General features: G+C 45.1%; 1 long non-coding RNA gene across 1 annotated transcript in view; it reads left to right on the forward strand.

Moving 5' to 3' along the window:
* The first annotated feature begins 781 nt into the window (after window positions 1–781).
* The window catches only part of LOC146817623 (uncharacterized), a 1,003,010-nt gene continuing 989,624 nt past the window's right edge, over window positions 782–14,167 (forward strand). The window contains exon 1 of the long non-coding RNA XR_014962552.1: window positions 782–968. This is a non-coding gene — a long non-coding RNA (uncharacterized LOC146817623). The remainder of the gene's footprint in view (window positions 969–14,167) is intronic.

Here is a 14,167-nt window from a genome sequence, read left to right on the forward strand (position 1 = left end):
GGCTCTGCAGGAAGTGATGTGGTGCATGCAGCATGGGAAATGTAGTTTGTTTTGCATAAGAAAAGTTTTTATTGGCTGCTGTGAGTAGCAATAAATAAGAAAGAGAAGCATAATACGAAGCCTCCGGTCCTGTAATAGAATCGTGGTTGCATGCATGTGCTTTTCTGTGATTGCATGCCCACAGCTTCTGGTGGCCGTAAGGCACCTGCAACTTTTTCAGGTGCCTCTGCTTTTTGGCCAACAGCACTCTGCCTACTTTTTTTTTAACTAGACGCATACAATGGTAGAGAAAAAACCAACAGTCCCAGAACGCTTGGTAGTGATGCGTGGCATCTGTGTGCCTGCTAACAGATTCAACCTTTGGTATTATTTCACGGCCGTTCCGCAGCCCAGTGCAGCAAGTGGCATCAAGGTGTGGGGATATTTTGGCATCTCTACACTTGTTTGTATGCGGGGCGCTTCCTTGTACAGTATATCTTGTGTGTACCTCGTTGACTTTTAGTGTTTCTCTTAGTGCTATGGTGGTCCGTATTCCTCAGCTCATCTCCCACTGTGCCACTCAGTCCACATCTCCTCCATCGGCTGCGCGTGTAATACCGTGTGCGCCTCGCGGTGGCGGTGTTGCACCTCACAATGCAGGTCCGTGGTCCTTGCAGAGGATCAGTGTGCGCTGGCGCTGCTCCCTCTCTCGCCAGTTCCTATCTGGATTACCGCCGCCTCTGCGCCTGGTCTGTGTCCGTGTTTCGCATTGGAACACAACGAGATTCTTTTATCTTGGGCCGGTACAAAGATGTCTACCTGGGAGAGGATGTTTTTCGGCAGGGGCTGAGTTGGAGCCCACTCTGCGGTAGACCCCCGCAGACAGTTCACGCCGACGTCACTGCAGGGGTTCGAGGGAGAGGAGGATGCGATGCATTGGAACTACTGCGGCGGGGCGAAGGATGCTCAGAGTCGGGAGCTTGATACAGGTAAGGAGGATGACTCCGGACAAACTTTTATGCGGTAGAGTTGGACATGCACTGCGCCCCTCGCATTCAACAGGCCATAGGTGAGCACAGTGGTGTTGTATAGCACACGTGGGTGTGTAGTTTGTAGCCAGTACTTACACTCTCACCTGAAAGTTGGCCACGGGCTGAAATGGGGTTAGACGTCCACCCCATACAAATATTACGTTTTACTGCACGACTTTATGCTCCTCGGTCTAGAAGTGCAAGCTTAAGGTCTGAAGATGTCAAGTACATGCTTCAAGGCGACATCGGCGGAACGAAACTTGAGCCCCCCCTGCCAGGTACATGGAGGGGCCGCCTCTGGAATCAGTCAGGAGCTCTCAGCAACAGTACTGTGCTGAGGGGGCCCCCTGGTGCAGGGGCTGCGGGGGCTGTGTTACGCCGCTGCACCTATTAATAACGAAACCTAGCGCACTGTGGCTTCGATAAATCTGGCATCAGTTGTTCTTTCCCATGACTTCATTCAATTCGAGGGTGTTGCCATCTCGCGTTTAGAATGTATTCTGGCACTGCAGATAAACGTGAATGAATTCGAAGCTTGGCATGCACCACAGGGATACTTGATGTCTTTGTACGTGAGCTGTCTTCTGGTGTTCAGTACCTGCTGAGTTTGCCACTGTGGCAGTGTCCGCATGGAAGGCATGTTGCACTTCCTTGTGGTTTTCGGATCGTCTGGTAGGGCGTGGGGTCACAGGAGCACTGAGAGCGGCTGCTCATGCGTGGCGATGCTAGTCGCCTTGCAATTCTGTTCGGTCTCCCGACTACCTGTAGCTTCCGCTGAGTTGATCGGAAGCCCCAGTCTTCCACGCGCCGGCCGCGCGCTCTCCAGCCATACCCAAGCAAGCAGTGTCCGGCGCGCGCGAGGCTGACCGGAGCACCGTGTACGGAAAACCTGCCTTCTGACGGCCAGTACCGCGCACTCCCGACAATGCCACGGCCCCTCCGCAACACCTTGATCCTGACCTCCTGCGTGTGATGGTTAAAACGAAAATACGAATAACGTACAACACGCACCACTCACAACCCACACCTGTTCTTGCTTTAATATAAAATGAGTCCAGTCTGCGTTAAACAGGTTCCCGAAGCATTGCATGTATCACAGGTGGTGGTGTCTGGGTTGGCAACACGAGCATTTGTTAAACATATTTCGTTTCCTTAATGGTCACTGCGCATTTTGTTCTGATTTTTATGAGAACCAATCAGTGTTGTTTGTCTGTCCTTTGTAGCATTTTGCAAAACGACTGTACCGCTATGTAGACAGGTTTACTTAATTCCAGTTGTCATTGGACCCGTTTCTAATGCCATTAATTGTGATATTGGCATTTAATTGAATCTTTTGAGCTTAGTGATTCAAGTAAGCCGCCAAACTCTTCGTGTTTATATTTCTGACGGACCTTTATAGACCAGAGCCCAAAAACCAAGTGCTACAAATGGATCCGGTTAACAAAAAAAACACTTGCGCTGGGCTACTGGTTTTCCAGAGGGGATGACTCAGACTTGGCGCTCCTGGAAGGCAGTGGCTTCCCAGCATGTGAAAAACACAGTTTTCTAGGAATGCTGCAGTCTGGTCTAGTGCTTGGAGACAGCCCTGGCCAGCCTGAAGCAGCGAGAGCATGATCGCAGGGTCTGAAACGCACAGCTTTTCTTCATATCCCATTCCAATTAAAACAGAATGCCACACATGCCTGCATTCTCTGGACCAAGACCACACACTGAACAAGGCCGCCTCCAATAATTTCCCCCCTCACACCCCGACTTGTGATTCGAAATTCTGGGATTTCAGTCACACCTCAGACATTTTTGTGCATCAATTTCGGAATATGTGGCACACAATTTTAAAACGTACTCACAATTTCAAGATTTTAAAAGAAACTGAGCAAAAGTCACATTATGTTGTACTGAAAACATGCAGTGAAGTGGAATTTCTTGCCTAATCCCTCTCTGTCAGAAATAACAGTGTGTTTTCATTGAGGTCATGGCAGAAGGCAAGCTGCATGCTTAGAAAACAATGAGCAAGTCTCATTCCTGGAACACCCCTTGCAGAAAACTTCCCCAGCAGAGCTCTGCTCCTCCACTTGCGAGCCTTGATTGTCTGCATGAGAAATTGGGTTACTGGTTGACTAGGGTGTGAGCCCTGGCCAAGCAGCAACAACAATCCTTGTCAGAGTAAGGCACAATCAAACCCCAAATTAACCTCTGTTCAACACTCTGGTAGTGTGGCACAAAGAAGTCAGGAATAATTTAAAGGCAATGTGTAAAGTTTTTGTACAACACTTCAAACACTAAAACATTGAAAATACCACACAGATCGCACACCAAGTTAGAAAAAAAAGCAACATGTAATAAATAAAACAAGTACAAAACAACAAAAATCCAATCAATAGAGCCAGGGATATGAATGTTTGAAGTATAAAGTGTAAAATAGCACCTAAAAGTGAAAATCTCCAACGCGGCTATTTGGTTGCACTGGATCGGTACAAATTCAAAAGTTCAGGCCAACCACGATGATGCGCAGGTTGGATACAGTCCCCAGGTTAGTCCAGCTGAAGGTTTACCTTCTCAAGATTTGTGCCAAGAGTCCCATTTGCGTAGGAGAGGCAGAGAGGAGAGCATCGCGGGAGGGTGTTGGCAGTCCCATGCTAGCAATTGATGCTGCAGTGCAAAGAGACGGGCTGGCAGTGCTTCACGCTGATTTTTTGTATGAGTGGCACCGTCTTGGGCCCATTCACGGTTGTCAAAAGCCCAAAAGCTAGATTTAAGCACCCATGAAACACACCAAGGGTCCAGAACCTGAGAGGCACCACTTGGGAGTCAGGAACACATTGCATCTGGGTCATGGGGCAGGTTCATGATGTTGGGGAGCCTTTTATGTCCCTGGGGCCCAGATCAAAATGCCAGCAGACTACCCTTTGGAGTCACTCTGGGGTCCTGGGTTCGAGATGAGGTTGCAGGTCCAGCTCTTCCTCCCGAGGCAAGAGGGCAACAGGCAGTAGGTCAGCAGAGCAGGGCAGTAGCTCCTGCAGAGTAGCAGTCCAGCAGAGGAGCATTCCTTTCATAGCACAGCAGTTTTTCCTGGCAGAGTATCCACAGGTCCCGAAGTGTACTGCAGAGTTAGTGTCTGAGGTCCAGTGTTTATACACAATTGAAGTGGGGAAAAGCTTCTAGAGGCATGCCTTTGAAGTGCACAGATGCCCTGCCTTCCTGGCATTGGCTCCAGGCTAACTTCAGGGGGTATGCAGTCCTTAGTGTGGAGACAGGACACAGCCTTTTCAAGTGTAAGTTTGGCTGGGCCTGGCTTCTCCCACCTATCCTGCCAGTGATGACCCATCCAGTCACAACTAATCTCCCCATTGTCTGTGACTGTCTAGGAGTAATAAACAAAGCCCAAATGTCACGTACACCCAGTCATGTGATGCAGAGGCAGGCTGCAGGCACCGAATGGTTAAGCAAAAAATGCCAACTTTCTAAAAGTCCTACAACACCAGAAATGCCAGTACTGACACATATTTACAAATTTACTTATATTCATGATCTCACTACTAAATCATTGGGATCACCATTTATTTCAAACATAAGGAGACGATGGACGGAGCGCCAAAACTTTTCAGACACTCACTCCCAGTCACAGATCTGGGTTGAATCCATCATTCTTTTGCTCACTTTGCCACCCCAGTTCAGACCCAGCCATATGCAAATCAGTTTTGACCCTGTTCCTCATGGCAACAGTCCAGCCTGAACTGCCAAGCCAGTTCTTCCCTGGACCGTAAACAACATCCTGGGAATGGTTTCAGGGTAACACCCCTCATCAGCCAGGCTAGCTTGAATCCAATGGCAAAGTGAGCAAGCGACCCATGTCTTGGGATACCCTGCCAACTTAGGGCAAACAACGCAAACAAAAGGATATGATGGATGGAATGCTGAAACCTTTCAGACCCTCACCCTCAGACCTGGGTTGAATCTAACATCGTTCTTTAGCTCACTTTGCCACCTGAGTTCAGATGCAGCCATATGCAAATCAGTCTTGACCCTGCTCCTCATGGGAACAGTTCAGCATGAACTGCCAAGCCAGGTCTTCCCTGGACTGGAAACAAGCATCCTGGGACTGGTGTCAGGGTAAAACCCCTCATCAGCCAGGCTAGCTTGAATTCAGTGGCAAAGTGAGCAAGGGACCTACTTCTGGGCATACCCTGCCACTATTAGATCTGGGTTGAATCCATCACCATTCTTTAGCTCACTCGCCACCCCAGTTAAGACCCAGCCATATGCAAATGAGTCTTGACCCTGTTCCTCTTGGGAACAGTTCAGCCTGAAATGCCAAGCCAAGTCTTTCCTGGACCGGAAACAAGCATTCTGGGACCGGTTTCAGGGTAACACCCCTGATCAGCCAGGATAGCTTGAATCCAGTGGCAAAGTGAGCAAGGGACCCAGGTCTGGGTATACCCTGACAAATTACGTCAAACAAAGCAAACACAAGGAGATGATGGACGGAGCACTGAACCTTTTTAGACACACACACACACATACACCCTCAGTCACAGATCTGAGTTTAATCCACCATCGTTCTTTAGCTCACTTTGTCACCCCAGTTCAGACTCAGCCATATGCAAATCAGTCTGAAAGAACAATGATGGATTCAGCCCAGTTCGAATAGTGACTCGGGGTGAGTGTCTGAAAAGTTTCAGTGCTCCATCCATCAACATCTTGTGTTTGCTTTGTTTGCCCTAAATTGGCAGGGTATGCCCAGACGTGGGTCCCTTGCTCACTTTGCCACTCAATTCAAACTAGCCTGGCTGACGATGGGAGCTACTGCTACCCAGAAAGCGGTCCTAGGATGCTTGTTTCTGGTCCAGGAATGACTTGGCTCGGCAGTTCTGGCTGGACTGTTCCCATGAGGAACAGGGTCAAGACTGATTTGCATATGACTGTGTCTGAACTGGGGTGGCGAAGTGAGCTAAAGAATGATGATGGATTCAACCTAGATCTAATAGTGACTGGGGGTGAGTGTCTTAAAAGTTTCAGAGCTCCGCCCATCATCTTTTTGTGTTTGCTTTGCATCACCATTTATTTAGCCTATTTAAAGATTTTTTAGAGTCCATCTAACACAATCAAAAACATGTTTTTACATATACAGTACAAAGTCAGACAAAATCATACAGAAATGCATAATCATTACAATTCATATAAAAAAAAACATATTCAAACATATACAAAAACAACAAATTATATGACTTCAAGAATTATTGTGCCCAGGTTCTGACGTAGTTTGTTGTGCACTATAGGAGACTGATAAAAATGTATCTTGTTACATCATTCATAGCTCCTCACTCAATGGGCTGTAACCAAACAGTGTCTGTACAGGACTCAGGGAGAACTTTACTCCTGTTATATTATTTAACCCACTAACATCACTGAACTCCAGTACTACTTATTTTTAATGTACTTGTTTGGTGAAATTACTGCTGACTCGTTTCGAACCCTTTGCACTTTGTGAGTTCTCCTCAGGATTCAGAACTTTTGAGCACTGCATAATGAAAGAAAATCGAAAAAACCTTGTAAAAACCTCACAGACATTTTATGCACATGCCATTACACGATACACCACATGCTATAATGACACACACACATCATATTACCTCTTGTGATTGATTTCATTTGCATGCCAGCATCAGGTTAGGCCACCTTAGAGGTGGTACTAGCCTAAGGGGTGCGCACACCTACCTGACTAGCTAAGTTCCTGCCAGTCAGGGTGCCAAAGGACTCTGGACAAAGGGGGTCAGCCTCCTCTCCTGTGAGAGGAGCCAGATTTGCATATCAAAGGCAGGAGTTTCTTTGAAGCTCGTCGGTCTAGGAGTGCTAAACAGTGGGTCATCCTGAGGGAGGGGATATGAACACCTTCTTTCTGTGCAGGCTTTGTTTCTGACCTCCTGAGAGCAAAGGCCCTCATCCTAGGAGGTCAGAAATCTGTCTCGTGTGGCAGGCTGGCAGAGACCAGTTTGCCAACACACCAGAAGCTGGTAGGTTTTCAGGGGGCACCTCTAAGATGCCATCTGTGTGCATGTATTTACTAATCCACCACTGGAATCAGGGTGGGTTTGTAAATACGAGATGTTTGATTCCAAACATCCCTATTCTCAGTGAAGCCATCATGTAACTGGTGAACTCATTTTCACCAGTGAACAGCACATGTTCTAGAATGGCTTCCCTGTTCACTTGCATTGGCAGTAATGGAACTGACTAGCACAGGGGCATATCTGCTCATGCAGGTATGCCCTCATATGTACTACCAAGCACCCTACCTTAGGGCTGTGAGCCCTGCATGAGTTTGGTGAGGGGTTCCTTAGGGTAGCACAATTTGTGCTGCAGCCCTTGGGGGACCCTCTTTAATACCTCAGGCCCTGGGTAACAGGAATACCATTTATTAGGGACTTATAGAGGGTGATAAAGGCATTGCCAATTGGGGGAACAATTGTACAGTTTTGGGAAAGAGATCTGGCACTGGCCACCTACTTAGCAGTAACCCAGTGCACTTCCAGTTGAAATAACATCATGTACCAGCAAAATGTGGGGGTTGCCATGTCAAAAAGGAGTACTTTACTACAGTGTGTATGTTTAAAGCGATCATGTCTGGCGGCAAACTATCTGCCCCCATCAAGCTCACTGTACCGCATATGTGCCTTACACATGAAGGTCACTTTGTTGAACAAACACATTATGGGCCCGATTCACAGAACTAACTTAAGACAAAATCCTAAACTTACTACCATTTTGGTATTCACAGAAGGCACTTACTCATTTTAGTATTCACAAAACACACTTACTCATCAATGAGTAAGTGCCTTCTGTGAGTTACAAAATGAGTAAGTGCCTTCTGTGAATACACAAATGGTAGTAAGTTTAGGATTTTGTCTTAAGTTAGTTCTGTGAACCGGGCCCAATGTGTGCAAGCATATAGAGGGGCTTGAAAGGTTATGAGGTTAATATTCTTGGACCAATATCAGCAAGGTAGAGCAGCTGCTAAAAACTGAAACTAAGTTGTTCATGTGAGGCTGAGGACAGAGTCTCAGAGCAGAAGGAGTGTCTGCTAGGACTGAAGGCCGGTGGAGGAGTCTAAGATTTTCTTCAGCTTTGTTACTGGTTGTTAGTGGGAACAGTAAACACAACTGTTTGCTGAACCCATTTGTTGGCCATAGTACTCTGTGCACTTTACTTCTACTAACCAGTGGTAAAGTGCTTGTGTGCTCCTTATAATATTAAAATGGCATATACCTAATTGGCCCGTTTAGTTTACTTATAAGTCTCTAGTTTATGTTACTACATGCATACAAAGCCAGTAAATCAAGTACTACTAGTGGGCTGCAGCACCCGTGCACCCACTGAAGTAGTTCTGTAAAACATGTCTTCAGGACTGCCCATGCTTCTGGGGAGAGAAGTTTGAAACTGCCATTTAGACCTGGGAAAATAAATTGTTTGCCACACCAAAACCTTCCTTTTAATTTTATATGTAGTGCTTTATATAGCACGAAATTGACCCAAAGGTATCAGAGCTCTTCACACTGTTTGCATAGTAGTAGTTATGTGGTTTACACATTACATATTAGGGTGGACATGAAGGCAAAATGGCAGTACGTAAACAAAACGTGAAGTCATTAGGATCAGTAGCCGATACATTTTTGAGGTAGAAACAGCTTATAAATATAGGTAATTTTTTACAGCGCATAGTAGCATTCCATATTGGGGCAGTCATAAAGATCATAATGGCAGTACATTTGCGAAATATATGAAGGCATTTTTGAGGTAGAAACAGCTAAGAATAATACTTTTTTTTTTTTAAAGCGTCTTTTAGCAGTACATATTGGGGTAGGCATAACGCTATAATGGCAGTATGTAAGGGAAATATATGAAGGCATTAGGATCCATAACTGAATACGTTTTTAAGGTAGAAACAGCATATATGTATAAATAATGTTTTAATAGTACATCAATACATTTGCACAGGGTTACACAAGGAAAGAGTAAACATATATAGAATCAAATAATAACAGCGGGCTGTGGCGTGCAGTAGATTGGATGGGCAAAATGATTCAGGGGTATCAGGGAATGGGCCTCTTGGTAGCCGGGGGAGTGGAGGCATAAGAGTTGTCCACGAGACAGAGGTGATGAGGCTTAGTCTTGAATTTTTGTGGGTGGCAGTGCAGGTCAGTCAGAAACTATAGGAGGGGGGGTTCAAATATGTGCTGAGGAGGAGTTTCAATATCCTTTTCAAGTGAGGGAAATATTGAATGTTGCGTAAGTCTTGGGGAGGCACGTTCCAGATTCTGTGGACATTTGTGGAGAAGGAGCAGGTGCCAGATTTCTCCTTCTTGAATGTAGGCGGAATCAGAATAAGGCTGTTTGAGCTTCATAGAGGTCCCTTTTGTCCAGGTTTAGTCTATTTGAGAGGTAGGTTGGTTTAATCGTGTGGAGAGCTCTGTGAGTTTTTGCATGTGCAAACTGGTTTGCAACCCGTTTGTGCATGCAAAAACCTACATGGCCATGTACAAATACTATTTTGTGACAAAAAACTGCGACTAGTAAAATAGTGTTTGGCGACTCGCTTTTAGGAAGGGGTGTTCTCTTCCTAATAGTGATTCTCTAGCCATTTATGAATGTTTTGTGACCGCATTTCCGACTGCAAAACATTTGCAATTTACTGCCCTCTTCATGGGGGTGGTAATGGAGTCGCAAATGGGAAGGGGACCCCAGGGGACCCCTTCCCCTTTGTGATTGGCTCTAAAAATATTTTTTAAGGGCAGGCAGTGGTCCCAGGGACCACTACCTGCCCTTAAAAAATGAAACGAAAACTTTTCTTTTTTTTTTAATGCATCCTGTTTTCCTTATTAACAAGCAGTCCCAGACATGGAGGTCTGCTGAGCCCAGCAGGCCACCATCCCTGGGAGGGCCAGCCATTCCCAATGGGGTCGCAAATTGTGAGTGGCTCATTAATATTCATTAGCCTCACATTTTGCGACCCCATTGGGAATCGCAATCAGTGTCTCTGACACTGTTCTACATTCCAAATTGCGATTCGCAGTTGAGTGCAAATTGCAAGTTGCAATTTGGAATGGTTGTACATCTGGCCCTAGGTTTTGTCTCTATTGTTAGCCAGTTGAGGTGCTTGAGAGTGGGGTGATGTGGTCATGTAGCCTCTCTCCTGATAGTAGCCTGGCCGCAGCTTGAATTGTTGTTTTCGAAGGGGCTAGGTATGTTTTTGGGGTGCCCATAGTCTAGCTTCGGGAGGACGAGAGTTTGAACCACGGTCTTTAAGTCATCACTGGGTATGAAGGATTTTACTTTCTAGGTGTTTCAGCGAGTAATAGACACTTTTCTGCAGTGGTATTAATATGCTCCTTCATGCTTAGGTGACTGTTATGTGTGAGTTCCAGGGATTTAACAAAGTTGGAGATGCACAGTTTGCATTGTAGTGCAGTGATGTTGTTGAGCCAGATAGTTATGGGAAATTATTTTTCTTTGGGTTGGATGAGGAGGAGTTCTGTCTTGTTGGAGTTGAGCTTGAGGTGATTGCTGGAGAGCCAGGATTGAACTGAGTGTAGAGTGCTATTTAGGTGCTGGATGTCTCTCACTAATGAGCTTTTCCTTTAGAGTTGGGTGTCATCCGCATAGAAGTGATAGACAATTCTAGCTTGTGTCAGGATCACTGCAAAAGGTTACATATAGAGGTTGAATAGTACAGGGAACAGGGTTGACCCATGCAGAACACCGTCTAAGACTGGTGTTGCCTTTGAAATTTAATTGTTGAATTTGATTAGCTGTGTGCGCCTGTTTAGGAAAGAGGCAAACAACTGAAGGACATTTCCTTTGGTGCCTGCTCTCTTCTAGAGGGTGTTTAGGAGGATGTCATGGTTGACAGTGTCGAAGACGGTTGATAAATCCAGGAGGATTAGGAAGCATGTCTGTCCTTTGTCCAGAGATCTGTGAAAATCGTCTATGACGTTGAGGATAGCAGATCTGGTATGGCAACCTTTCTGAAACCAGATTGAAAGGTGTCATGCGACTTGTATTTTTCGATGTAGGTGTTGAGTTGTGCAAGCACATATTTTTCGATGGTTTTGGCTAGGAGATGGAGGTTAGTTATTGGTCTGTACTTATTAAGGTCATTTGGGCCGTATTCCATTTTTTTGATAAGAGAGGTTACTTGGCTGAGTTTGAGGAGCATGGAGCTGCTCGATGTGGAGGAGTTTTTACAATTTTGATCCATATAGGAGGGATGATGTGATTGAACTGTTTTACAGCTGTCACCGAAGGAGGGTTTGAGATGTGCGATGTCGGCTTTATGTTTGCAAGTATTTTGCAGACTTCTTTTTCACTGACATGGTTGAATTCAGACCAAGTTCCATTGTTTTTCAGTTACAGGGTGTTAAGGTTAGAGAGCTGTGTTGATGATGGGTGGAGAAAGGCTGCATTTGGTGGAGGGGTTTTGGGAGGGCAAGTTGTGCAAGGGGTCTCCTTGGCGCTGGGTAGAGGGTGGGAGGTTCACAAGAGAGTTCAATACTAGATACTTTTTTCAGAGAAAAACGTTGCAAATCCTTTACATCGTTTGATCCACTTTTTAGTTGCATATTGAGGGGAAAAGGATGTTTGCTGTTTGATGATTTTGAAAAGTTCTTTGGGTCTGTTCTTGGATATGTCTAGTTGTTCTCGGAAAAACGAGGATTTTTCTCTGCAGATATTTTTTTCATATTTTTGGCTTTCAGCCCAAAAGATCGAGAGATTAGCATCCGAAGGTTGTTGTCTCAAGGTTCCCTCAGCTAAATGGAGTTGACACCTTTCATTGTTAAGGTCGTTATTGAACAAGGAGCTGGAAAGGACACTTCTTGACTTCTTGAGTTTCAAAGGTGTGACTCCTTCAACAAGTTCAGTCAATCAATCAATCAATTAATCTTTATTCGGATATAAAAATACCCACAAAAGAACATGACACATACAAAATAAGACATTTCATGATTAAAACACGTTATGCATGGTTAAAAAACATTGAAAATACTTCACATCAATGGGAGTTGGCCAGAGCAACAGCGCTAAAATAACAGGAACATGGGGATTTTAGGGCCACTAGGTAAAAAAGACTCCAACCATAGAAGCATGATATAAAGTGATAAAATACAAGAGTTTGGCAAATTTAAAACGGGATACCATAACGTGGGCCAGGCCTCTGTAAACAATGTAATACACCATTATAACAGTAAGCCAGCCCCTACATATTAGTAAATGGATCCTTGGCTGGTAAAATGTTAAGAAAAAATACAAAGGAACTGCATAAAAACAGTTACCAAAAAACAAGGAACCATGGCTACGTTTATGCGTCCCGCCCATCCCTAAGCTCTGAAACCAAGGTAGCTACACCTCATTTCTAGTCTTCCTAATTTTTACAGCTAATCTTAAAAAGTTCACAGTGCAGAACAACGTAAGGGGGTCAGAGGAAAGTTTCAAAAACAAGTTCAGTCATTTTGGTGTTGTGATGGTTGGTGAGGTCATTGACAGAGGAGGTAGGATTTGGGAGTTGACTAGTGCTTCTAACTCTGCTTAGGGAATTTGGTGGATATTCCTCACCCAGCACTTGGGATGGCTCGGTTTGTGGTTGGCCTGATGGAAGATATTGAGCTGGAAAAGTATAAGATGGTGATCCGTCCAGTCGGATGGAAGGATGGAGTGCAGGGATAGTATGTTGTGCTTGAGATGATTGTGTCAAGGGTAAAGCCCTTGTTATGTGTTTCATCCTTGCAGTCCTGGGTAAGATCGTTCACTTCTAATAGTGTGGTAAGGGTTTGTACTGGGGGACCTTTAAATTGTTCAGGTGTAGGTTAAGGTTTCCTAAAATAATGTCAATGCTGTCATATTTAGGGAGTTTAGTAAAATTAGGTCAGCTAAGTCTTCAAGTAATCCTGGTTTATCAACTGGAGGGTGATAGATGAGATGAAATTTGATGATGATAGGGCCTTTTGAGGGGAGATGAACTCCTAAATACTCAAAGGAGGGATAGTTGCCTATACGCCCCCCCCTCCAAGGGGCCCTAAATGCCCATAGGGAAGGGTGCAGGGTGTTTAAAAAATAAGACATGTATATTTAATGTATTACATGTCCTGGCAGTGAAAAACATCCAAAGTCATTTTTCACGGAGGCAAGGATGGCTCTTCCATAGGATGACACTGGTTGCATTATAACATTTTATAGTTTCAGTTTTGGATCAGCTAGAACAATGGTTCAAAGACTAACATTAATAGTAATTCAAAATCCAACTTATTAGTCAAGTTGGATTTTATATTACTATTTTGAAAATGACACTTTTATAAAGTTATCATTTTGCTGCATAAGCCAAAAGGGACCTTTCTGCCAGTCATTTGACCGCTGATTGCTCCCCTGTCGTAAGATGTGGATTGCTCCCAGTAAAAAAACAATGGATTTGGGTGTGTAGAGGTTTTGTTTTCCTTGAGCAGAATAGCATGGGGGCTGTGCCCAGCCCCTTCCTGAGCTTCTAAGTATGTCTACAATGACACTGACAGACAAAGTTCACATCTAGGTCTACCTCCCTTTGTCTTCCTAGTCAGCTTGGCTCCAAACCCAGTGGAAAGGGAGAGCTCCCCCAGAATTGGTTTGGAGTGAGCTCAGGCACCAATCCCCCACACACATCCCTGACTCTCACTTCACATGCAATACTTGTGTTTACTGTTCTCATTGAGCACCAACCACACATGTGAAGAGAGAGTTCCCTCCCTAGGATCCTTAGTACTCACAGACACTGACCCTGTTCCCTGAGAGTCTGCCCTCAGCCTCACTTGAAATGCTTGGCAGCAGTTTCTGGTAGCAGCTCTAGCTGGCTCACATTGCACCAACCCCAAAGCCTTTCCAGATTTCCTGCATGCTTGCACGCAGAGTGTATGTTCAGCAAAGTGCCGCAAAGAGAGCCGCACTCAAACCATACACAAATGATCATAGAGAAGCTTAGACCGACCCCCCTCCTGTCATTGCCCACTGCTTTTATTTTTATTCCAAGCCAGTTTCAATAGAATGCCCAAACACCCACAAGTCTCCGTTCTATGAAAAATCACCACACGTTGAAAAAGTCTGCCACTCTGAAATTCTTATCCCAGTTCTAAAATTCCGAT

The sequence above is a fragment of the Triturus cristatus genome, chromosome 6 (genome assembly GCF_964204655.1).
Source record: "Triturus cristatus chromosome 6, aTriCri1.1, whole genome shotgun sequence".
Classification (NCBI taxonomy): domain Eukaryota; kingdom Metazoa; phylum Chordata; class Amphibia; order Caudata; family Salamandridae; genus Triturus; species Triturus cristatus.